The 24,562-nt window shown below is 50.0% G+C and overlaps 1 protein-coding gene across 1 annotated transcript in view; it reads right to left on the bottom strand.

The window, feature by feature from the left end:
• LOC119959306 (integrin beta-2-like) overlaps window positions 1–24,319 on the bottom strand; it is a 121,150-nt gene extending 96,831 nt beyond the window's left edge. The window contains exon 1 of the mRNA XM_038787615.1: window positions 24,188–24,319. The gene's annotated coding sequence lies outside the window, so the exon portion shown is untranslated. The remainder of the gene's footprint in view (window positions 1–24,187) is intronic.
• Window positions 24,320–24,562: the final 243 nt, after the last annotated feature.

Raw genomic sequence — 24,562 nt, 5'->3', positions numbered from 1 at the left:
CTCCACCCGGTCGAAAGCCTTCTCCACATCCATGGCTATTGCCACCTCAACATCGCGCCCCTCCGCTGGTATCATTATAACATTAAAGAGCTGTCTAAAATTGGATGTCAGGTGCCTGTCCTTCACAAATCCCGTCTGATCCTCCCCGATTACCTCCAGGACACAATCCTCTATTCGGGTGACCAAGATTTGTGCCAGCAATTTAGCGTCTATGTTCAAAAGGGAAATTGGCCTGTATGATCCACAGCTCTCCGGGTCCTTGTCTCGCTTCAGGATGAGAGAGATTGATGCCTGTGATAGCGTTGGGGGGAGTACTCCCAGCTCCTTAGACTCGTTAAAAGCCTTGACCAGAAGCGGCCCCAGTAGCCCAGAAAACTTTTTATAAAATTCCACTGGGAATACATCAGGCCCCAGGGACTTACCCGATTGCATTGCCCCCAATACATCTATCACCTCCCCGAGCTCAATTGGGCCCCCCAGCTCCTCATCTACCTTCGGGAACTCTAGCCTCTCCAGGAATTGATTCATACCTTCCTCCCCAACCGGGGGTTCCGGCTCATATAGTCAACGATAGAATTCACAGAACACGTCGTTAACCGCCCCAGGGTCCATCACTACCTTCCCCCTCATGTCCTTTATTTTCCCTATTTCTCTCGCCACCTCCTGCTTCCTCAGCTGATGTGCTAACATCCTACTAGCTTTCTCCCCATATTTGTACCCCGCCCCTTTTACCCGCTTCAGCTGCCCCTCTGCCTTACCTGTGAACAGGAGCCCAAATTCCATTTGGAGTCTCTGACGCTCCTTTTCGGAGCTCTTCATTCGGAGACTCCGCGTATCTCCTGACCACCTGTAAGATTTCAGGGTCAGGGCAGACTCGATGGACCAAATGGCCTCCTTCTACACTGTGGAGATTCTATGATTCTATGAAAAGCAGGATATAAATGCATTCTTGGCCTTCCTTCTCTAAAAGGTGCCCAATAACCACCAAATTTGAGAAGTAACGTTGAAATTTCTCTTGCGCAGCATTTCCATTTTAAAAATAGCGTACTTTGTGCACCCGTGTCGTGTGGACAAGGGTGTTGCAATGAATTGCAGTACCAGCATATAGCAAAATGCTCATTTCCTGTTTTCACTTCAAATGGGTCAGTGATTCAGTTTGCAGTAATGCTTCACATATTTTATGTTTATTACTCATTGATAAGTAAACAAGTAACACTAGGGTAAACCACAACATCACTGCATTTTTACCAAGGCAGAAATAAGGTACATTTCCCTTTTTAGAGAATTTCAGAGCCCAGGAGGTCATTCAGTATCTACTTGAGCCAGCATTGCCCAGCATTGCCCAGCATTGCCCAGCATTACCCAGCATTGCCCAGCATTGCCCAGCATTGCCCAGCATTGCCCAGCATTACCCAGCATTGCCCAGCATTGCCCAGCATTGCCCAGCATTGCCCAGCATTACCCAGCATTGCCCAGCATTACCCAGCATTGCCCAGCATTGCCCAGCATTGCCCAGCATTGCCCAGCATTACCCAGCATTACCCAGCATTGCCCAGCATTACCCAGCATTGCCCAGCATTGCCCTGCATTACCCAGCATTGCCCAGCATTGCCCAGCATTGCCCAGCATTACCCAGATTGCCCAGCATTGCCCAGCACTGCCCAGCATTGCCCAGCATTGCCCAGCATTGCCCAGCAGTCACCAAATTAGTTCCATTCCTCACACTTGAGAAAATTTATGTTTGAAGTATTCAGTCACTGGCCTTTTTCAAATCAAAATTTGAACCAACCTAGGTTATTAAGTTGCAAGTAACATTTGCGCCACTCAAGTGTCAGGCATCTCCCTTTTTTTAAAATAAATGTAGGGTACCCAATTATTTTTTTCCAATTAAGGGGCAATTTAGTGTGGCCAATCCACCTACCTTGCACATCTTTGGGTTGTGGGGGTGAAACCCACGCAGACACGGGGAGAATGTACAAACTCCACACGGACAGTGACCCGGGACTGGGGCTAATCACTGCGCCTTCATGCTGCCTAAGTATCAGGCATCTCCAATGCGAAAATCTAATCATCGCCCCTTGACACTTAATGGCATTACCATCGCTGATTTCCCCACTATCAACCTCCTGGGGGTTACCATTGGCCAGACACAGAACTGGAACAGCCATAAAAATACTGCGTGGGATTCTCCCATCGGGCGGCTAAGTAAAACCGGAAGTGTTTTACTCCGGCATCGGCGCCCGTTCCGGGGCCCCATTCTGCGGCCCACAGGGGGCTAGGGCAGCGCTGGAGCGGCCTACGCCACTCCAGCTGCCGATCGCGGCCTAAACCCGGCGCCGCGGCATTCGCGCATGCGCAGTTGGGCCGGCGCCAACTAGCATATGCGCAGTGGCCTTCTTCCCCACAGCGGCCCCGACGCCAAATGGCGCAGGGCTGCACACAGGCTGCCCCCCGGTCGTGCAGGTCCGGGCCGGAGAGTCGGCGCATACTCCAACCAGCACCGCGCCAATGGCATTGATTCTCCACACTGCGGGGTCGGAGTATTCTGCCCACTGTTTCTACAACAGCAGGTCAGAGATTGGAATCCTGCGGCAAGTAATTCACCTCCTAATTCCAAACCCTGTCCAGTATTTACAACGCACAAGTCAGGAGTGTAATGGAATACTCTCCACTTGCCTGGATGAGTGCAGCTCCAACAACACTCAAGAAGCTCAACACCATCCAGGACAAAGCAGCCGCTTGATTGGCATCCCATTTCGCAACTTAAATTCTCACTCCCTCCACTACTGATGCAGCAGTGTCCACTATCTACAATACTGTTTTTCAAACTGTTTGGCCCGGGACCCATTTTTACCAACCAGCCATCCCTTGTAACCCACGCCGGCCGACCTTCACGACCCACACCAGCCATCCCTTGTAACCCACGCCGGCCGACCTTCACGACCCACACCAGCCATCCCTTGTAACCCACGCCGGCCAGCCTTCGCGACCCACACCAGCCATCCTTTGTGGCCCATGCCGGCCGACCTTCACGACCCACGCCAGCCATCCTTTGTAACCTACGCCGGCCGACCTTCACGACCCACACCAGCCATCCTTTGTGGCCCACGCCGGCCGACCTTCACGACCCACACAAGCCATCCTTTGTAACCTACGCCACCCGAACTTCACGACTCACGCCGGCCAACCTCCGTGACCCACCATTTGTGCTTGCTTTTAATGTGACAGGTGAGCCTGCTTGATCCTTACAAACTCACTTGCTTTGTCATTCAATGTTACTTTTCTGATCATGACTTCAGCTGATAATTCAAGATCTCACTGCACCCGTTGAAAAAAAATCAAGAGGTTTCTCCTCAAACTCGCCATGTTTAGTCTTCAAATGTCTTTGACGTTTTGAGGGTTTTAAATTTTCATTTGCCAGTACTTCCCTGTATATAACACATATGAGCTAGGATTCTCCGTTGGCCGACGCCGGAATCGGGGCGTGCGATTGGGCGGAGAGTAGCTCCTGACGCCAAAATCGCAGCAGGCGCCGGTTTGATGGCAAATCGCGATCCTCCGCCTCCTCATAAAGGGCGTCAATGCGATGCACGCAGCACGTAGTTGAAACACCGTTCACATATCATTAGTGGGACCACCCGCGATTCTCCGCCTCCCATGGGTCGACTTCCCGATGGAGCGGTCCACGTGTGCTCTCAAACATCGTGAATCTGGCGTGGTGACTGCTGAGAGGAAGAGAGAGCGTACGGACAGTGTCCAGCACCCGCTGGCTGGGGGGCTTCTGCCAGGGCTCGGGGGAGTAGTGGGGGGGGGGGGGGGGCAGGTGGTGGGCTGTGGGGTCGGGATAGGTGGGTATGCAACGCCATTACTGCATGCCGCTGAGAGCGCCGATGCCCTGGGTCATATACACGACCCCACCCCGGGGGTACCCCCGTGGCCCCAGCCAACCCATCAGCTGTATGGGTGCTCAGCACAACCTGTCCCATCTTTTTGGACCTTATCAGTGTGTGTGTGGGGAGTGTATTGTTTAAGCGTGGTTGTAGAATGTCAACCCTGCGAGTGTCCATCATGGACCTGGCGAGTGGGCGGCATGTGGCACAGTGGTTAGCACTGGGACTACGGCGCTGAGGACCCGGGTTTGAATCCCAGGACTGGGTCACCGTCCGTGTGGAGTTTGCACATTCTCCCCATGTCTGCGTGGGTTTCACCCCCACAACCCAAAGATGCAGGGTAGATGAATTGGCCACGCTAAATTGCCCCTGAATTGGAATTTAAAAATAATTGGGTACTCTAAATTTATAAAAGAAAAAAAAATCATGGATCTGGCGATTCTCACCGTTTTCCATGGGTTTCGAGGGTGTTCCACGTGGCGCTGGTGCGAGCCCCTCACTGATAGTAGAATCGGTGCAGATGTGGTGCCGATTTTTCTGACGCGAAAGTCCACGGATTCTCCGTTGGACTCAGAAACAGAGAATCCTCCCCATGAACTTTGAACACTGAATAGCAGTGTGATGCACGATCAATTGCACAAAGACGAGAGTTAAATACAACTGAGGCTTTCTTACACTAAGATGCGTGGCCTCCTACAGCAGCTGGCGAAATGGCTGCTGTATGGGGAGCACACATATTTATACTCCGCCTACTGGGCGGAGCCAGCAGGCAGGGATCTACCCCCATACCTGTAGTACAGGGCCTTACCATACATATCCTAATATATACAGCATGGTTACTACCACATTCACCCCGTTAAAATTGAGTCCGGCGGGGGTGGTGGAGAACTATATACAGCACAAGTTTAAGATACAGAGAAAAAAAATGTGAGTGCAGAACCAATTACAAGTTTAGCTGGTCCGGAGCCTTGATCTGACGTTGGGAGCGACGCAGTGGTGGCTACGATTCTGGCGTCGGTCGGGTCCTTGGTGACTCCGGGAGCGTGCCGAGATCCTCTTCATCCTCGGGCCTGGGCAGGGGGAGGACAGATGGTCCTGGGGGGGTTGCTGCTGGGTGCGCCAGGGAAGGGGAGGGTGGCGCCGGGCTGGGGGTGGGGGTGTGGAACCTGCTGATGCCAGGTCCCTGAGAGAGACAGTATCTTGGCAGCCATCGGGGTACGCTACGTAGGCATACTGGGGGTTGGCGTGGAGTAAGTGCACCCTTTCCACCAACGGATCCGCCTTGTGGAGTCATACGGAGGAGTACGGGTCCTGGAGCTGCGAGCCAAGTCGGGAGCGACACCCCGGAGGTGGACTTCCTGGGGAAGGCAAAGAGACGTTCATGGGGTGTGTCGTTAGTTGCAGTGCATAGGAGCGACCGAATGGGGTGCAGTGCATCGGGGAGGACATCCTGCCAGCGGGAGGCCGGGAGATTTCTGGATCGTAGGGCCAGTTGGAAGGCCCTCCAGACCGTCCCGTTCTCCCTCTCCACCTGTCCGTTTCCCCGAGGGTTATAGCTGGTCGTCCTGCTCGAGGTGATGCCCTTGTGGAGCAGGAACTGACGCAGCTCATCGCTCATTAATGAGGATCCCCTGTCACTGTGGATGTAGGCGGGGAACCCGAACAGAGCGAAGATGGTGTTGAGGGCTTTGATTACAGTGGCAGACGTCATATCGGGGCATGGGATGGCGAAGGGGAATCTGGAGTACACATCGACCACACTGAGGAAATACGTGTTCCGGTCGGTGGAGGGGAGGGGCCCTTTGAAGTCCACGCTGAGGCGTTCAAAGGGGCGGGAGGCCTTCACCAGGCGCGCGCGGTCCGCTGGTAGAAGTGCGGTTTGCACTCCGCACAGACCTGGCAGTCTCTGGTGATTGTCCGTACTTCCTGGACGGAGTAGGGCAGATTGCGGACCTTAATGAAGTGGTACAACCGTATGACTCCCGGGTGACAAAGGCTGTCGTGCAGGGTGCGGAGTCGGTCCACCTGTGCGCTGGCACATGTACCTCGGGATAGGGCATCGGGGGACTCGTTGAGCTTACCGGGGTGATACAAAATCTCGTATTTGTAGGTGGAGAGCTCAATCCTACACCTCAAGATTTTATCATTTTTGATCTTGCCCCGCTGTGTGTTGTTGAACATGAAAGATACCGACCGTTGGTCAGTGAGGAGAGTGAATCTCCAGGCGGCCAGGTAATGCCTCCAATGCTGCACAGCTTCAATGATGGCCTGGGCCTATTTTTCGACGGAGGAGTGTCGAATGTCGGAGGCATGAAAGGTTTGTGAAAAGAATGCCACGGGCCTGCTTGCCTGGTTGAGCGTGGCGGCTAGTGCGACGTCTGATGCGTCGCTCTCCACTTGAAAGGGTAACGTCTCGTCGACAGCGTGCATCGCGGCCTTGGCGATGTCGGCCCTAATACAGTTGAAGGCCTGTGAGCCTCGGCCATCAGGGGGAAAAGAGTGGACTGGATGAGTTGGTGGGCCTTGTCCACATAATTTGGAACCCACTGGGCATAGTAAGAAAAGAACCCCAGGCAGCGTTTGAGGGCCTTGGGGCAGTGGGGGAAGAGGAGTTCCATGAGGGGGCGCATGCGGTCGGGGTCGGGCCCCAGAACTCCGTCCTGGGCCACATAGCCGAGGATGGCTAAGCAGTTCGTGCTGAATACGTACTTCTCCTTGTTATAAGTGAGGTTTAGGAGAGTGGCGGTGTGGAGAAATTTGGGCAGGTTGGCATCATGGTCCTGCTGGTCGGGCCGCAGATGGTGACATTGCCTAGGTACGGGAAAGTGGCCCGCAGCCCGTACAGGTTGACCATTCAGTCCATCTCTCTTTGGAAGACCGAGATCCCGTTGGTGACGCCGAAGGGAACTCTAACAAAATGGTAGATGCGGCCATCTGCCTCGAAGGCAGTGTATGGGCGGTCCACCTTACGGATGGAGAGCTGGTGGTAGGCGGATTTGAGGTCTACAGTTGAGAAGACCCGGTACTGTGCAATCTGATTGACCATATCAGATATGTGTGGGAGGGGGTATGCGTCGAGCTGCGTGGACCGATTGATGGTCTGACTGTAGTCCACGACCATTCTGTTTTTCTCCCCAGTTTTAACGACCACCACTTGGGCTCTCCAGGAGCTGTTGCTGGCCTCGATAATACCCTCCCGAAGCAGCCGCTGGACCTCGGACCTGATGGAGGTCCTGTCCTGGGAGCTGTATCGTCTGCTCCTGGCGGCGACAGGTTTGCAATCCGGAGTTAGGTTTGTGAATAGGGAAGGTGGGTCGGCCTTTAGGGTCGCGAGGCCGCACACAGTAAGGGGTGGTAGGGCCCGCTGAATTTCAATGTTAGGCTCTGGAGATTACACTGGAAGTCCAGGCCGAGTAGCAGGGTAGCACAGAGGTTGGGGAGGACGTAGAGGCGGAAGCCGCTGAACTCTATGCCCTGGATAGTGAGCATGGCTATACAGTTCCCCCGGAGTGGGATCCGGAGGCCAGGGAGATTCTCTGATTGGCGGGGTGTACCGCGAGGGAGCAGCGGTTTACCGTATCAGGATGTATGAAGCTTTCGGTGCTCCCGGAGGCCAGCAGATAGGAGATCTCGTGCCCACCAATCTTCACGCTTGTGGAGGCGGTTGCTAGATTGTGCGGGCGAGACTGGTCGATCGTGACTGAGGCGAGCCGCGGCTGGTCATCGCTGGTGTCAGACAATGGGGTGCTCGAGGGGCATGGGTCCTGGAACGATTGTGGTGCCCACGTGCTATGGGGGAGACAAGATGCAGGTGCCTGACGATCCTGAGGAGGACAAGATGGCGGCGCCCACGGGCCGCACGTGGCGGGGGTTGAACAAGATGGCAGCACCCATGGGGAGGAGAAGATAGCGGCGCCCACTGTCCGTACGCGAGGAGGGGTTGGAGCGATAGCGGTGGCTGAGCAGGCCTGGCACACCATAGCGAAGTGCCCCTTTTTGCCGCAGGCCTTGCAAAGGGCGCTGCTGGCTGGGCAGCGTTGGCGGGGGTGTTTTGGCTGCCCACAGAAGTAACATCTGGGGCCCCCGGGGTTGGCTGGTTGGCGCGTGACAGAGGCATAAGGTTGACTGAGTTGGGTCCCCGATGGGGCGGTCGTCTTGGGTTCCACGATGCGTAGGAGGGGTGGGCCGCGCGGCCGGGGTGTCGGCCTGGATATTGCGCAAGGCGACCGTCATCGATAGCGCCAGCTTTTTGGTTTCCACGAGGTCGAACGTGGCTCCCTCTAAAAGTCGCTGGCGGATGTGATCTGGCGCGATCCCCGTAACGAAAGCGTCCTGCATGAGTAAATTTGAGTGATCCGTGGCCGGGACGGCCTGACAGTCACAGTCTCTGACCAGGGGAATTAGGGCACGCCAGACATCTTCTATTGACTCACCAGGGAGTGGACTACGAGTTGAGAGGACGTGCCTGGCTTAAAGCGTGTTAGTCCGCTAAGCGTAATTCTCTTTCAGTAGGGCCATGGCTTCATCGTAGCTCAGCGCGTCCTGGATAAGTGGAAAAAAGCTGGAGCTCAGCCGTGTGTGGAGGATCTGGATCTTCTGAGCTTCCGGAATTGGGTCTGGTGCAGACCTGATGTAAGCTTCAAAACAAGCTAGCCAGTGTTCAAAGTCCTTTTTGGCGTTGCTTGATTGCGGATCCAGTTGCTTGATGCTGAGGTCCATCTTCTGAAAACTTTAGTGTAATAAATTGATGCACGATCAATTGCACAAAGACGAGAGTTGAATACAACTGAGGCTTTATTACACTAAGATGTCTGGCCTCCTACAGCAGCTGGCGAAATGGCTGCTGGACGGGGAGCACACATATTTATACTCCGCCTACTGGGCGGAGCCAGCAGGCAGAGACTACCCCCGTACATGTAGTAAAGGGCCTTACCATACATACCCTAATATATACAGCAGTGTTTACTACCACACAGTGGCACAATTAATACACCCACACCTCAGGTAATCATCGTTATTCTGCTTTGTTCCTGTTTTCAGCTTCTTCTTCATGGGTTCTTCACCAGAGGTCTTGGAGTTCACACCAGCACTGCTGGCAGCTACAAAATGGAGGAATCTCTCTCGCCCCCAAATATGATGTCAGTGTACCTGCTCTCTGTCACCCCTCCAGGAAGGAAGACTCCAGTGGTTTTTTTTAAAAATCTGCTTCTGGTTCAGTGGGCTGATGTCAGGAGGAGGCATTCTGCCCCCCGAGCTCCGGGCCTGCGCACTGCTGAGGGGGCACGCATGCGTGGAACGACCGGCATTCTGAAAGCCGGTTGCGGCTAACATTTTGAAAAGTCGGTCGTGCCGTTGGGTACCACTTCCTGCGATTGGGAATGCCACAAGACATGGTGCCACAATCGGGAATGCCACGACACATGGCCCGGCGACCCTCCCAATACCTGCCCACAATCCACCCACAGGTGAAATGAAAATTGCTTCTTGTCACAAGTAGGCTTCAAATGAAGTTACTGTGAAAAGCCCCAGATTGCGACCCAGGGTTGGTTTGAAAATGACTGATCTACAAGATGCACTGCAGCAACTCACCAAGGCTCCTTCAATAGCATCTGCCGAACTTGTGACCTCTACCACATAGAAGGAACAGCAGCAGTTACATGGGAACACGACCAACTGCAACTCCAAGCCACATACCATCCTGACTTGATGCATTCCTTCACTGTCGCTGGGTCAAAATTCTGGAGCTCCCTCCCTAACAGCACTGTGGGTGTACCTACACCACAGAGACTGCAGTGGTTCAAGAAGGCGGCTCCCCACCATCTTCTGCGTGCAGTTCTGGTCACCACATTACCAGAAGGATTTGGATGCTTTAGAGAGGGTGCAGAGGAGGTTCACCAGGATGTTGCCTGGTATGGAGGGTGCTAGCTATGAAGAAAGGTTGAGTAGATTCGGATTGTTTCCGTTGGAAAGACGGAGGTTGAGGGGGGACCTGATTGAGGTCTACAAAATTATGAGAGGTATGGACAGGGAAGACAACTGGGCCCAGGATGCCCTCTGGCTTTATAGTGGTCGTGTCCTGTCTGGTGATTGGCTGCTGTGTTCTGTGTGCTCACTGGTCATCCTGTGTGTCAATCACTGCCTGTCTGCACTCCATTATATACATAGCTGTATATTATGACAGGGGACTCAACCCATGCTAAACCCAAGCATTCTCCCCCAAGAGGACGATGACTCGGGCTCAGAAATGAAGACTGAGGTGAGTGGACTGACCCGCAGCAGGACACGGGAAGTCAACATCGAGAAAGAGTCTCCATCAGTTGTCGTTCAACACTCGGCTAGGAAGTGACAACCCCCCATCCACTTCACGCCCCCAGATCTGGATCCGTTGACGGTGGACTCAAGGCCCTGTGCAAAAAGGTAAAGAAGGCCTCATCGTCACAGGAGTGAAGGAGAGGATCTGGACTTTGTGTGGAGGGAGCAGGAGGAGAGGGGTTAGGAGGGATGTGATAACCCTCATGAGGACCACGGGGTATCACTCATCGATCTCCCCATGGGTTCGTGCAGTACGAGTTCCCATGGTAATGGGCAGTTCCCCACCCAGCTGGGCCTCATCACTAAGTCCTTTAAATGCTGTTCCAGACCTGGGCTGGGAGTTCCATTAGTCCCGAGCTGGGACACTTGTGCTGTGCACTGCGGATGTGGCTTTACTTTTGAGTTCAGAACATATCTGTTTAAACCTTCATCTTCATGTCTCCTGGATTATTACATAAACCAAGTTCATAAACGACCTGTCTTATTGAAGTTATGGAATCTGTAGTCTGTATAGTTGTATAGAGAGATACACATTAGCACAGAGTAAGAAACGCCATGTACACCTGATCGAGAGTTGGCATATAAACCACCACTTTGATGGATATCCTGTTATTGTTCTTTATGAATGTTTCCTGTGAGATCGTAGTTCAAAGGTCATTTTGAGGTCAGTTATAAGTTCTTGTGCAGTTTGGGGTGAAATATGAAGGGCTAGTTCCCCATGGAGATTTTTAATCAATTGAACTGCCATGGCCCATCAGAACAATAATGCAACTACTGAGCAGCCACCGCCCAGAGGGTGAGGGGATGGCTACGAGAGCCAAACACGGAATGACCCGCCGAATCTCACAACGGCAAAGTACACATCCTGCCCAGTGGTGATATTAACACTGAAAACATGGAACCAAATAAGGCAGCATTGCGGATTAACTGGGATGTCCCCCATGGCCCCATCTGTGGTAACCACAGATTCCCACCAGCCATGCTCGACGCCACATTTAAAAAATGGAGACAGGAGGGGGGAACACTAGCTGTCAGAGACTTTTACATAGGGGACAGACTCACGGCCATGGATGAACTGAAGGAGGACCTGGACCTGCCGACGAGACAGGAACTCGGACACCTCCAAATTAAACACTTGCTCCGCAAGGAGACAGCAAAGTACCCCAGGACCCCAAAAGGCACACTACTCGAGGAACTAATCAGCACGGACAGTAAGGAGGGGGGAAACTGTGGGAACATATACGGATGGTTATTGGATAGGGCAAGACTACCCATTGGATGAAGCCAGATGAAAATGGGAGCACAAATTGGGGACGGAAGTGGGTTGGGGACTCTGGTGCAAAGTACTGAGCAGGGCCAACTCCACCTCCTCCTGCGCTAGGCTAAGCCTCATGCAGCTGAAAGTGGTGCACAGAGCCCCCCTGACTAGAACCCGAATGAACAGATTCTTCCTAGAGGTGGAGGACAAATGTGAGCAGTGCCAGGGAGGCCCGGCCAACCACATCCATATGTTCTGGGCCTGGCCCAGACCTGTCGGGTTCTGGACAGCCTTTCTTCAAGGCGATGTGCAAGGTTGGGGGGGGGGGGGGTGAGGATGGACTGTGCCCGAGAGTGGCAGTCTTCAGAGTATCGGAACAACCAGAACTAAATATGGGGAGGAGGGCGGACGCCCTAGCTTTCGCTTCCCTAATCGCATACCGGAGAATCCTGCTCGGCTGCCGATCAGCAGCACCACCCACAGCTGCAGACTGGCTGGCAGACCTCTCGGAATTCCTCCATCTGGAGAAGATCAAGTACACCATCTGAGGGTCGGACAAGAGATGCCACAAAGTATGAGGGCCATTCATCAGCCTGCTCCAAGACCTGTTTGAGGGCAGCAGTGACTAGGGAAAGAGAGGGCAGGGGGGGAATGCGGGAAAGAGAGGGAGGAAGACAAGGGAAGGCACCACAAGAGAACAAGGCGGAGGAGGGGAAGGGGAGAAGGGAATCCAAGGGGGCCAAAGAGTGGAATACAAGGGGTTAAAAGGAGGGGATAGAAGGGGAGGTACCCCCCCCCCCCCCCCAACGACAAAAAACTAAAGGACCCCAACAGAAAGAAACGGATACCAGCCACCAACAAGGTTGGGGGGGGCAGCCAGGGGAAACCTCAAGTAAAAAGCTGTGTAAAATAAGAAACAACTTTATTTGTAAATAGCAGACACACTTGAGCCTTCACTCTGTAAAAACTGGAACGTGACAATAAAAACACTTCAAAAAAAGAACAATAATGAGAAGCAAGCAAGAGCCGCAATAAAATGAAATATTTGCAACACTTTGTGAGCACCTACGTTCACACTTCTTGTCAGTTAGTTAGGTGTTAACAATCTGTTCACACATAGGATCCACAGGATGGAAAGCCATTTTCTGCTGCTTGATGAATCATGGCAGACATTTTGATGCAGGTCATACACATTGGTTACTTAAGCAGCCTGTGGCATCACGGAAACGAGCAGAGCATTTGCAAGGCATAACTCAATTTTTAGGCTTGATTTTGGTGATCATTTCATTCAGAAATACGGATCAAACTCGCCATCAAAACCAAATTTGCGGAAATGCAGCCCTTTCTTCTCACTGCCGACATGAAGGGGTGACATTTGCCATTGAACCCATGATCATCGAGGGCGAAAGCAATTCAAACAATTGTTCAATGATCTGAAGTCCACTCTGGAACGCCAAGCACACCTTCACTTGGCAGCACGGTAGCATTGTGGTTAGCAAAAATGCTTCACAGCTCCAGTGTCCCAGGTTCGATTCTGGCTTGGGTCACTGTCTGTGCGGAGTCTGCACATTCTCCCCGTGTGTGCGTGGGTTTTCTCCGGGTGCTCCGGTTTCTTCCCACAGTCCAAAGATGTGCAGGTGGATTGGCCATGATAAATTGCCCTTAGTGTTGGGTGGGGTTGCTGGGTTATGGGGAGAGGGTGGAGGTGTTGACCTGGGGTAGGGTGCTCTTTCCATGAGCCGGTGCAGACTCGATGGACCAAATAGCCTCCTTCTGTACTGTAAATTCTATGATTCAATGATGACAGATCAGAGTGATGTACCCACTCTTTTCATAGGAATGGAGGAACAGGAACAAGAGTAAGCCACTCGGCCCTTCGAAGCTACTCTGCCATTCAATAAGACCACAGCTGATCTCCTACCTTAACTCCATTTCCCCACACTATCCCCATATCCCATGATGTATTTAATATCTAGAAATCAATTGATCTTGGTCTTGAACATACTCAATAATTGATCCTCCGCAGCCTCCTGGGGTAGAGAATTCCAAGATTCACTGCACTCTGAAGAAATTCCTCCCCATCCAGTCTGAAATGGCCAAACCTTTATACTGAGTCTGTGTCCCTGGAATCAGGACACCCATGCCATGAACACCTCATCTGTCAGAGAATCAAAAATTCTCTTTATATGCTTGAGCTTGGGGTGCAGTGGGAGGTGAAATTGGGACTCTCAAACCTCAGGGTCAAAAAGGCTCGTTCTTGGGAACTATCTTAGTTTAGAGGTGGCAAGTAGCAGACTTGGACTTGGGAGCATTATCCAAGAGCAGGTTGGAGTCTTCATTGCTGCAAGTGTTTGAAGCCTGGAGAATGGGTACATGGAGACACTGAGGGTGAATCTCGGAGGCCAGGGAAATTGGATAGTGAGAATAGGGACATGCAGAAGACAAGTTATAAAGTATGAAAGGCATAAGAAAAGTAAAGAAGACGTGAAGTAAGGCGATGAATAAAAATGAGGAAATCTAAGGTTTTGCCCGTCCTGTTTTGGAGTAAACATCATGCTTCATACATGGGTTGTCCAACAATTTAAAAAAAATGGAAACTACGGCACCAAACGCCAATCTTTTCAAACAACGCCAATCTTTTCAAACAACGCCAATCTTTTCAAACAACGCCAATCTTTTCAAACAACGCCAATCTTTTTCAATGCTTCTGTGGTATCATTATATGAAGGATTTCAAACTTAAAATTACTGGTATCGTCAACGGGATTCAAGCAACCACCTTCCCCAAACCGATCCTTCCCGTATTATTCTCTTCTTTTTCATAAATTTAGAGTACCCAATTCTTTTTTTTTCCTAATTAAGGGGTAATTTAGCGTGGCCAATCCACCTACCCTGCATATCTTTGGGTTGTGGTGGTGAAACCCACACAGACACGGGGAGAATGTGCAAACTCCACACGGACAGTGACCCAGGGCCGGGATCGAACCTGGGACCTCGGCGCCATGAGGCAGCAGTGCTAACCACCAAGCCCTTCTTCCAGTTATTCTCATATTTTCCATTTAAAAATAGGAATTTCATCCGAAAAAAGAAGGACCTTTACTTTTTTCTTTTCTTAAAAAATAAATTTATAGTACCCAATTAATTTTTTTCAATTAAGGGGCAATTTAGCATGGCCAAACCACCTACTTTGCACATCTTTGGGTTGTGGGGGTGAAACCCACGCAGGCACAGGGAGAATGTGCAAACTCCACATGGACATTGACCCTGAGCCAGGATCGAAGCTGAGACCTCGGCGGCGTGAGGCAGCAGTGCTAACCACTGCACCACGTTTACTTTTTTCTTGGCCCACCTCACAGTAGCCCCCCCCCCTCCCCCCCGTCCCCCCCGCCCGACGCCCCATCTATGTGCCCTATTACTCTGAGAAGATGATAGGGAGCCTGCTCCAATTGCCATCAAGTGGCTCAAATTTCCCCGGCTCCATCCGTCGACCTAACCTTTGTGAGGAGATGGTTGCATAATGATGATGTCACTGAGTTAATAATCCAGAGGCTCAGGCTAGCACTCCTTTCAGGCGAAGCAACATTTCAAGAAGCAACACCTCATCCAATTTTTTTGATTGTATTCACTGCTCCCAATGCAGTCTCCTCTACATTGGCAAGGCTAAACACAGGCTGGGTGTCCACTTTGCGGAGCACCTTCGCTCAGTCAGCAAGCATGACCCCAATTTTCCGGTTGCGAGCTATTTTAACTCAGCACCTTGCTCTCATGCCCACATGTGCATCCTTGCCCTGTTTGTAATGTCCCAGTGAAGCCCGGCGCAAGATGGTGGACCAGCATCTCATCTTCCAGTTAGGCATGTTACATTCCTCGGGACTCAAACTTTGAGTTCGGCTGCTTAAGAATCTGAGCTTTCTCCTTCATCTTTAAATATCCCACACACATGTATTGCCTCAATACAACCCGCGCCTCCCCCTCTCACACCAGGCCATCTGCCTTTTGTTCATAAAGTTACCGCATCTTGTTGCAATCTCTCACAGCTACCGTTTAAAATCCAACACATTCTCCCACTTTTCAGTTCTGACAAAGAGCCAAAGGGACCCGAGACGTTAACTCTGCTTTCAGATGCTGCCAGACCTGCTGAGTTTTTCCAGAATCCTCTGTTAATTCTCTGGGGCCATAAGTTCAAATCCCACCATAGCTTTTGACAGAATTTCAATCCAATTAATAAAATTTTCAGTGACGGTGACTATGAAACTATCATCCATTGTTGTAAAAACCCATCTGGTTCACTACATGAACGGGCCCCTTTTAATGAAGGAAATCGGTCATCCTCACCCAGTCTGGCCGACATGTGACTCCAGATCCACAGCAATGTAGCTAATCCTTAACCGCCCTCTGAAATGGCCGAGCGAGACGCTCAGTTCAAGGGCAATTAGGGATGGGCAACAAATGAATGGCTCTGCCAGTGACGCCCACATTCCCCGGAAAGAATTAAACAAAATCTTTGCAACTCTACATGCTGGCATAGTTAGAACAGAGGCTCACCAGAGGTGAATCATATTGCATCCCTTACCCTGATACAGCAGATTAGAAAGTTACTTAATCGATCCAAATCCACACCTTGTAATTTCCTTCAGGAATATGCCTGACATCAGCCACTGCCTGGCTTCAATGTGCTCTCAAATCTCACCAATACTGAGAGTGTATTTTCTTAAATGGGAAAGGAGTGTTACTGCATGACAATCCCTCGTTCCAGTGCATGAAAGAGATGTTTGCTACTTCTGTCGATTAGAATTATATGTGAAATTATGCCTCAAATTATTATTATTTTTTTAATAATCTTTATTGTCACACGTTAACATTGCAATGAAGTTACTGTGAAAATCCCCTAGTCGCCACACTCCGGCGCCTGTTCGCCTCCACAGAGGAAGAATTCAGAATTCACCAAACAGCACGTCTTTCGGGACTTGTGGGAGGAACCCGGAGCACCCGGAAGAAACCCACGCAGACACGGGGAGAACGTGCAGACTCCTCACAGACAGTGACCCAAGCCGGGAATCGAACCTGAAACCCTGGAGCTGTGAAGCAACAGTGCTAACCACTGTGCTATTAGTGCCCCTGCCTCTGAGCCAGAAGCTCCGGGTTCGAGTCCTATTCCAAGACTTGATGGCCAAGGAAGGTGGGTGTCGACCTGTAAATCCTTCCTAACACGCCACTGGCTGGTGTAAGAATGTGAGAGTCTCCTGGTCAGTCACGCTTGATGCAGAACGAAGCCCCTGAAGCTATAACTCTGAGGACAGGTCAATAACCTGCACCAGAGAAAATAAGCTGTGGAAAACAGACGGAAGAACATGCTTTGTCCACCTCATGCAGCTCTACACACAGGAAGCTCTCTACATCTAAACAATCTCAATATCTTTCACTTTCTATCAAGAAGCACTAGGGGATGAAAACTGATTCCTCTGAACCCGAGTTGGGAAAGAACCTCGTGGAATGACAAGGCTCTATTCAGACTGACATATTGAAATAATATCTCACCTTTAAAGACACTGGACAGACAAACATAAAAATGCATCAAGTCTAAACACTCATTAGCAGGATCCATGATCAATACTTCATGGAGTCCTTTCAGCATGCAAAGTTGTACTCTTGCAAAGTACTCTCGTACGATCAGTTACCAGAAGATTGCATGGTTGTTGTGTCGTAAGGAAAACCGAAAAACAACTAAACATGTTGTAATGCATTTTAAATGTTGCAACAGCTATGTGTTCAAAACAATCAATGCTTCTTTCGTAGCTCTATGGTAAATGAACCACCTGGCTGTGGCACCGTGGCATATGGTCCACGGCAACTCAGGGCATTTGCAATTGAACTGGCACAGCGGTATGAGGGCTAGAATTGGATTTGGAATCCGTCAGCTTAGAAAGAGAAGTTGATCCAAAAATGCCTGGTGGCTCTCTTGTGTGTGTAAATATCAAGCAAGTGCAGAGTGTGGTTCAGCTGTGATTGCCCCGCATGGTTAAATGCCAACATTTACAGTTACGGTTCATCGATGATGAATGTCTATTTGCAAAAGCTACCGGAGAACTGCTGATGCTTGTGGAAACTACAGTACAAAATGACTCATTAAACCAAGGAATCTTTACGGCACATTCAGCCTATGGGCAGCCATTCATCCCATCAAGCCCATGCCAGCTCACTGTACAGCAATCCAATCAGTTACCATCTCCATCCCCTCCTTCTATCTCTGTTAGCCCTGCAAGTTTATTTCCCTAAAGAGTCCCTCCAATATCCTGTTGAAGTACGTGAACATGAACGCTTCCACCACCCTCACAGGCATTGACCACATTACCGGGCCATTATCACAGGTTGGGTAGAACAATTCTTCCTCACATCCACCCTGCATCTCTTACCCAAAACCTTCAATCTGTCTCCCTGCTCCTTGTCGCTGTACCATCAGTTAATGGGAATGTGATAACCCACGCTCGGCCCACGGCGAAACTGATCTCTCTGTGGGGCTCTGGAATATGAGCTTCCCAATAATAGGTGCAGTACCACCCAGCTCGGGCTTGTAAGATCAAGCATAATAGCCAGCCCGGACAGGGACCGGAATGCTGATTGTCTCAACGGGACTGTGAGACAATCCCAACACCGTTGGTGTTATGATGGGGAAAGCGGCAGGAAATGTAAGCGCTTCACGTCAACTGCTCTTCCACTCCTTTCCCACAAATCAGCATAGGATTTAGAATCACAAGCCCATAGATGTTAAAAGTGCCAAAGGATGCCATTCAGCCCATCAACCTGAATATCCGAATTAGGAGCAGGACTAGGTCATTCGGGCCCTTGAGCTTGCTCCGCCATTCAATAAGGTCATAACTGATCATGTCTCTGTCCACTCTTTGCTCAAGCAATCTAAGACTAATCCCAGTGCCCTGCTCTATTCCCATTGCCTGTTCCTGTATCCTCCTCTGCTTCAGATATGAATCAAATATTCCCTTCATGGATGGCACAGCCTTGGCCTTGACTACTCCTGGAGTTAAGATATTCAGTGTTCCATCAACTTATATTCACAGGGCCAAGCGATTCCCGGCTTGGGTCACTGTCTGTGGGGAGTCTGCACCTTCTCCCCATGTTTACATGGGTTTCTTCCGGGTGCTCCGGTTTCCTCCCACAAGTCCCAAAAGATTTACTTGTTAGGTGAATTGGACATTCTGAATTCTCCCTCTGTGTACCTGAACAGGCGCCGGAGTGTGGCGACTAGGGGATTTTCACAGTAACATTATTGCAGTGTTAATGTAAGCCTACTTGTGACAATAAAGATTATTATTATGTACAAAGGTATTTTCCTTGCCTCTTTCCCTCATTCTCTTTATGAAAATTGGTATTGGATGACCACTCATCGCTGATTTCTCAACCGCAGGAATGTTGGAAGTTAACGGGATTAGCAGTGAACTTGAAATGAAATGTGTTGGGCAGTTCGGACTTTCAGAGTTTAGGGAAAGACCAGTCACAAAACCAATAACTAGTCCAGCCCACCATCACACCATGCAGCACCTGACCGAACAGGCCCCAAAGTTATTTTATCCGTTCAATAAGAATTAAAATTCATGCATCGCAGCTCACATAATCATAGAATTTACAGTGCAGAAGGAGGCCATTCCACCCATTGAGTCTGCACCGGCCCTTGGAAAGAGCATCCTACCCAAGCCCACACCTTCACCCCATCCCCATAACCCAGTAACCCCATTTGACCTTCTTTGGACACTAAGGACTTTTGCTGTGAAGCAAAAGTGCTAACCACTGTGCTGCCGTGCCACCCACGAAGATGACTGGTTGATGGACCTCTCCAGTTTTTGGATGGCTGGATTTGAGGCACTTGTCCTTGTACTGTCTTCTTGGTGGGGTTCTCTTAATGTCATGAGGTTAACCTGAGGACTAGTCTGTCTGTTCTCATTTGTGTCACCTCACTGTTTGCCTATTGGCTGCCATCTGTACACAAATCAAAAGTAATTCATGAGCTGTGAAACACAATGACATACCCTGAGGATACAAAATGCGATCATAAATGACAATTCATCTCACTCCCAAGAGTGTGTCCATCAACGAGTCACATTGCCTGTCATAGAATACAATCTCCATGAGTCATTCGCTTCTTTGTTGAAAGAGTATCTTTCTAAAAAAAGAGTTGGAGACGTGCCACCAGCAAATCATAAACCTCAGACGTATTCTATTCCTAAACTGGGTGGCATGGTAGCACAGTGGTTAGCACTATGGTGTCACAGCTCCAGGGTCCCAGGTTCGATTCCAGCTTGGGTCACTGTCTGTGGGGAGTCTGCATGTTCTCCCCGTGTCTGTGTGGGTTTCCTCCAGGTGCTACGGTTTCCTCCCACAAGTCCCGAAAGACTTGCTTGTTTGGTGAATTGGGCATTGTGAATTCTCCCTCTGTGTACCTGAATTGGCGCCGGAGTGTGGTGACCAGGGGCTTTTCACAGTAACTTCATTGCAGTGTTAATGTAAGCCTACTTGTGACAATAATAAAGATTATTATTAATTAAGCCATTTCCTGGCTGACAAAGTTTTTTTTTATAAATTTAGATTACCCAATTATTTTTTCCAATTAAGGGGCAATTTAGCGTGGCCAATCCACCTACTCTGCACATTTTTGGGTTGTGGGGGCGAAACCCACGCAGACACGGGGAGAATGTGCAAACTCCACACAGACAGTGACCCAGAGCCGGGATCGAACCTGGGACCTCAGCGCCGTGAGGCGGTTGTGCTAACCACTAGGCCACCGTGCTGCCCCTTGGCTGACAAAGTTAACGTGAAAGTTCCTGAAGCTTCTCACATAGTTTAATGGTAGAGGAATTTTCCCCAGCTTCTATTCCACAGCCACCCTTTAACACATCATCTCACACACTCTGTGTGTAACCTCCAGGGTGACAGTGATAATCTGTCCTTTTAAAAAATATATTGAGTATCCAATTCTTTTTTTCCAATTAAGGGGCAATTTAGCGTGGCCAATCCACCTAACCTGCACATCTTTGGGTTGTGGGGATGAAACTCACGCAAACACGGGGAGAATGTGCAAACTCCACACGGACAGCGACCCAGGGCTGGGATCGAACCCGGGACCTCAGCGCCATGAGGCAGCAGTGCTAACTACCACATCACCGTGCTGCCCTAGTGATAATCTGTCCTGACTAAAGTATTACCCCTTTTGCCACCAATCTCTGGAGTTTTTGAGAAATGTATTCCTGCAGATTAAGACCTCCTGCTGTTGCAGTTTGCCATCCTTTGCTGTTACTGTATGTGTTAAAAATCTACTCACCTTCTGAAAATTATCAAACAAGGTCCAATTATTTATTCTGTGTCACATTTGAATCATGTCAATTTCCATCTATCTCTGTGTTCTGCAGTCAGCATGGTTCAGTGGTGGTGCTCTCGTCTTTGTATCAGTGAGGTTCAGGTCTATTCCAGGAATTCAACATCTAAACAGACGAACACTCTGGCCCAGTGACTGATGGGGTGTTGCGCTATTGCAAATGCCATCTATCAGATCAAACATGAAACAGAGGCTCCTTCTGCCAGTTAAAATAGGCATGAGAAAATGTCCTGCTTTCAAAGAGCAATCAGATCACCTCGTATCCAATTGTCACCAGAACATTTAAAATAATTCCTTCTCTTGCCACAACGGTATCGGCCTCCGGGACCCACAGCAATTGATCCCCTCCTCCTCCTTTTCCTCATTTACATGACAGCTATGACATCCAACTTGACCTCTCCACCCCACTTGTGAACCCTTCCACTGCTTCCATGTTCATAGAATTTACAGTGCAGAAGGAGGCCATTCGGCCCATCGAGTCTGCGCAGGACCTTGGAAAGAGCACCCCACCTAAGCCGCCGCCACCACCCCATGCCCATAACCCAGTAATACCACCTAACCTTTTGGTAACTATGGGGCAATTTATCATGGTCAACCACCTAAACCCGCACATCTTTGGACTGTGGGAGGAAACCGGAACACCCGGAGGAAATCCACGCAGACACGGGGAGAAAGTGCAAACGCCACACTGACAGTCACCCGAGGCCCGAATTGAACCCGGGTCCCTGGAGCAGCAGCGCTAACCACTGTGCCACCGTGCCACCCAACTGTGCCGCTCAATGTGTCAAACACCTGGACTGACATCCAGTTATGGATGACCCTAACTTCCTTTAGTCATCAGGGTGGAGACTGAAAGCACAGGCTTTGACTTCCCAGTCACTCGCGAGTTCTGATCAGCCCTCCACCCTGACACTAATTCGAGACACCCCACCCCACCCCGACTCCCCACCCAAACCTTCAAGTTTGTGATCAATGCTTCCAGTTGATTCAGACGAGTCAGGACCTTGGAGTTGTCTTTGAAGCCAAGCTGAAATTCCTGCCTTTGTACTCGCTATCTCACAATTGCCAGCTTCCTCCATTACTTTGGCTGTCTTTATCTCTACATTAACCAGCCTAAACCTTCGAAGGTGCTTTTTTTCACCTCCAGACTCAAATACTTCATTCTCCTTTGTCTTACATTCTTCGCGGTAGACAAACCTAAATGCATCCTGAGATGAGGAGGAACGGCTCCTTGCAGAGGGCAGTGAATCTGTGGAACTCGCTGCCCCATAGTGCAATGGAATCTGAGTTATTAAATGGTTTCAAGAAGAAGATAGATAGATTTCTGATTTTTTTTTAAAAATCAGTTAAAAGGATATGGGGAACAGGTAGGAAGGTGGATTTGAGACCAGGGAGAGATCAGCCATGATCTGATTGAATGGCGGAGCAGGCTGAAATGGCTATATTGCCTACTTCTGCTCCTCATTCCGATATCCTATGTTCCTATGTTCAAACCCCTGCAACCCATATCGAATTTACATCAACTAAAACATTCATAGACATTCTTACAGAGGCACATTGACCCCCCCCCCCCCCCCACCCCATCTTCTTCCGTCAACTTAAACAAACAATTCACTCTTATTTATAAACACTAACATGCTATAATTTCTCTATATCTCAGTAACCACTTCCAGCCAACAAAACCCCTCCCTTTGCAGAACTCTCTGACTCTGGCCTCATTGTTGAGCTCCACCTTCTCTCGCTTGCCTTGGTGATCTTACCTTCAGCCACTTTTTTCCTCTACAAATCCCTTCTGCTCCATAAAGCACCCTACACAAAGCTCAACTGACGAAGCTTCAGGTCACCCTTCCTAATCAGTCTTATGGCTCAGCAGCCATTTTCCTCATGCCTCTGTGAAGTGCTTTTGGAGGCCTTGCCATGTTCAAGGAACCACAAAACACCAAATTACTTGTGAACTGACTCAGACACAACACTGTTAGGATACCATAGGTCTCTGAGCTGGAGCCAAACACTCACAAAGATAGAAACTGATCTGCCAGAGGTATCAGTCAATAGGTTTTGAATAGTTTGGCCGCAGATTTTTTTTCTTGTATTTGCAACAACTTCGAGCTTGTAAAAATAAAAATGGAAAATATGAAGGATAACTTCAACTGAACCTACAAGGGGCATTCTGCATCTGGTGCGCACTTCTTAAAAATTTAACCCAGGTTGTCCAATGAATGTTTCTTTTGAAATTCAGAATGATGTTCATTAAAAATATTACAAGATAAATGGCTCTTAACAAATGGCTCTGTATTTAGTGCCTTTACTGTCCCAAGGTACTTCACAGAAGCATCACCAAACAGACGTTGACACTGTGCCACATATGGAGATGTTGAGACAAATTGCCAAAAGCGTGGTGGAAGAGGTGGGTTTTCTGGAGCATCGTTGAAGCAGGGTGGAAGAGACAGTGGAGAGGTTTACAGAGAGGATCCCAGAGCTCAGAGGATCATCACGAGTGATTAAAATTGAGGACATTGCAGGCGAGGCCAGAATTGAGGGAGCCCAGGGATCTGGGAGGGCTGGAGGAGCTTACAGAAGGGAGAGGCAGGCACTCGGAAAGATGTGAGCTTAAAATGTGGGAATTTTAAAATCGAGGTGATCTCGGTCAGGGAGTCAATATAAGTCAGCCAGCACAGAGATGGATGGATGGATGGGTGGGTGGGCCAAGGGGGACAATTTGGGGCCCGTGCAGCAGAGCTTTAAATGAGTTCAAGTCTACAGAGGAAGCGAGGTGGGGCACACACTGAAACGGTTTACTGTTGGTCAGATAACAGAAAGAGCTGACAGCTCAAATGGGACAGTGTCACACAGATCTGGTCCCCACCAACTGAACCACTGGGAAACTGATAACAAAACGGCACCAAAGTCCCCACACCCAAGCCAGGGCTCGGCACAAGTACAGATCGAGCACATGCACTGAGTCAAACTGTGGAAGTGATATCTTGCGATTCGGGACACCGTTCCAACGAGAGAAAGCAGGATTTTATCCTGAGCAAGGTGCATCAAAAGCGGGCTACATTTCCCAGCCAAAAAGTTGCGTCCTGTCACACACAAGTTGAAATATAGAGATTGCAGCTGCCATTTAGCAAAAGCAGAAGGTTAAATTCGGGGAGGGGGGGGGGGGGGGGTGGCACAGAAGCTGGAGAGATTGGATCTGATCCCAGGTCACAGATGGTGTTGAGAGGAGGGGAGAAGTTAGACAGCATTTACCCGCCTCTCCCCCGAGTGAGGGCTGGACAAGTGCGAGGACCAGTCCACTCACAAACACAGGTTTGCCCTGAGCAATGAAGATTGAGTTACTCACTGTGCTGCTCCACTTCGCCCTGTTACTGCACTCGCTCAGCTTCTACACTGTCCCCCTCTCTCTCTCTCGCCAACTCTGCTAACAGCCTGATACAGTAGCAACCACTTCCCTCTGTAAGGAGGAAGTGAATTGTGGAGAACACTTGCTCGCCGCTTACAACCCCATCCTTGGCAAGAGGCCAAAGACTAGTGATAGCCCACTGTAGGTGGGCGGGGGTGGTTCTGGGTTAGTAAACTGAGTGAGAGAGGATTTTTTTTACCTCTCTCTACACATTCCCAATCATGGGCAGGACTTTATCCAAAAGGATTTTAAGAAACAGTTCAGACCAGTTATTCTTATTTCCCCGTTTGAATTCTTTCCCCTTTCTGGGTAAAC

This window comes from Scyliorhinus canicula, chromosome 2 (assembly GCF_902713615.1).
Source record: "Scyliorhinus canicula chromosome 2, sScyCan1.1, whole genome shotgun sequence".
In the NCBI taxonomy this organism is placed as follows: Eukaryota; Metazoa; Chordata; class Chondrichthyes; order Carcharhiniformes; family Scyliorhinidae; genus Scyliorhinus; species Scyliorhinus canicula.
The sequence above is the reverse complement of the archived record's forward strand: the minus strand, read 5'-3'. Positions and strand labels throughout refer to the sequence as shown.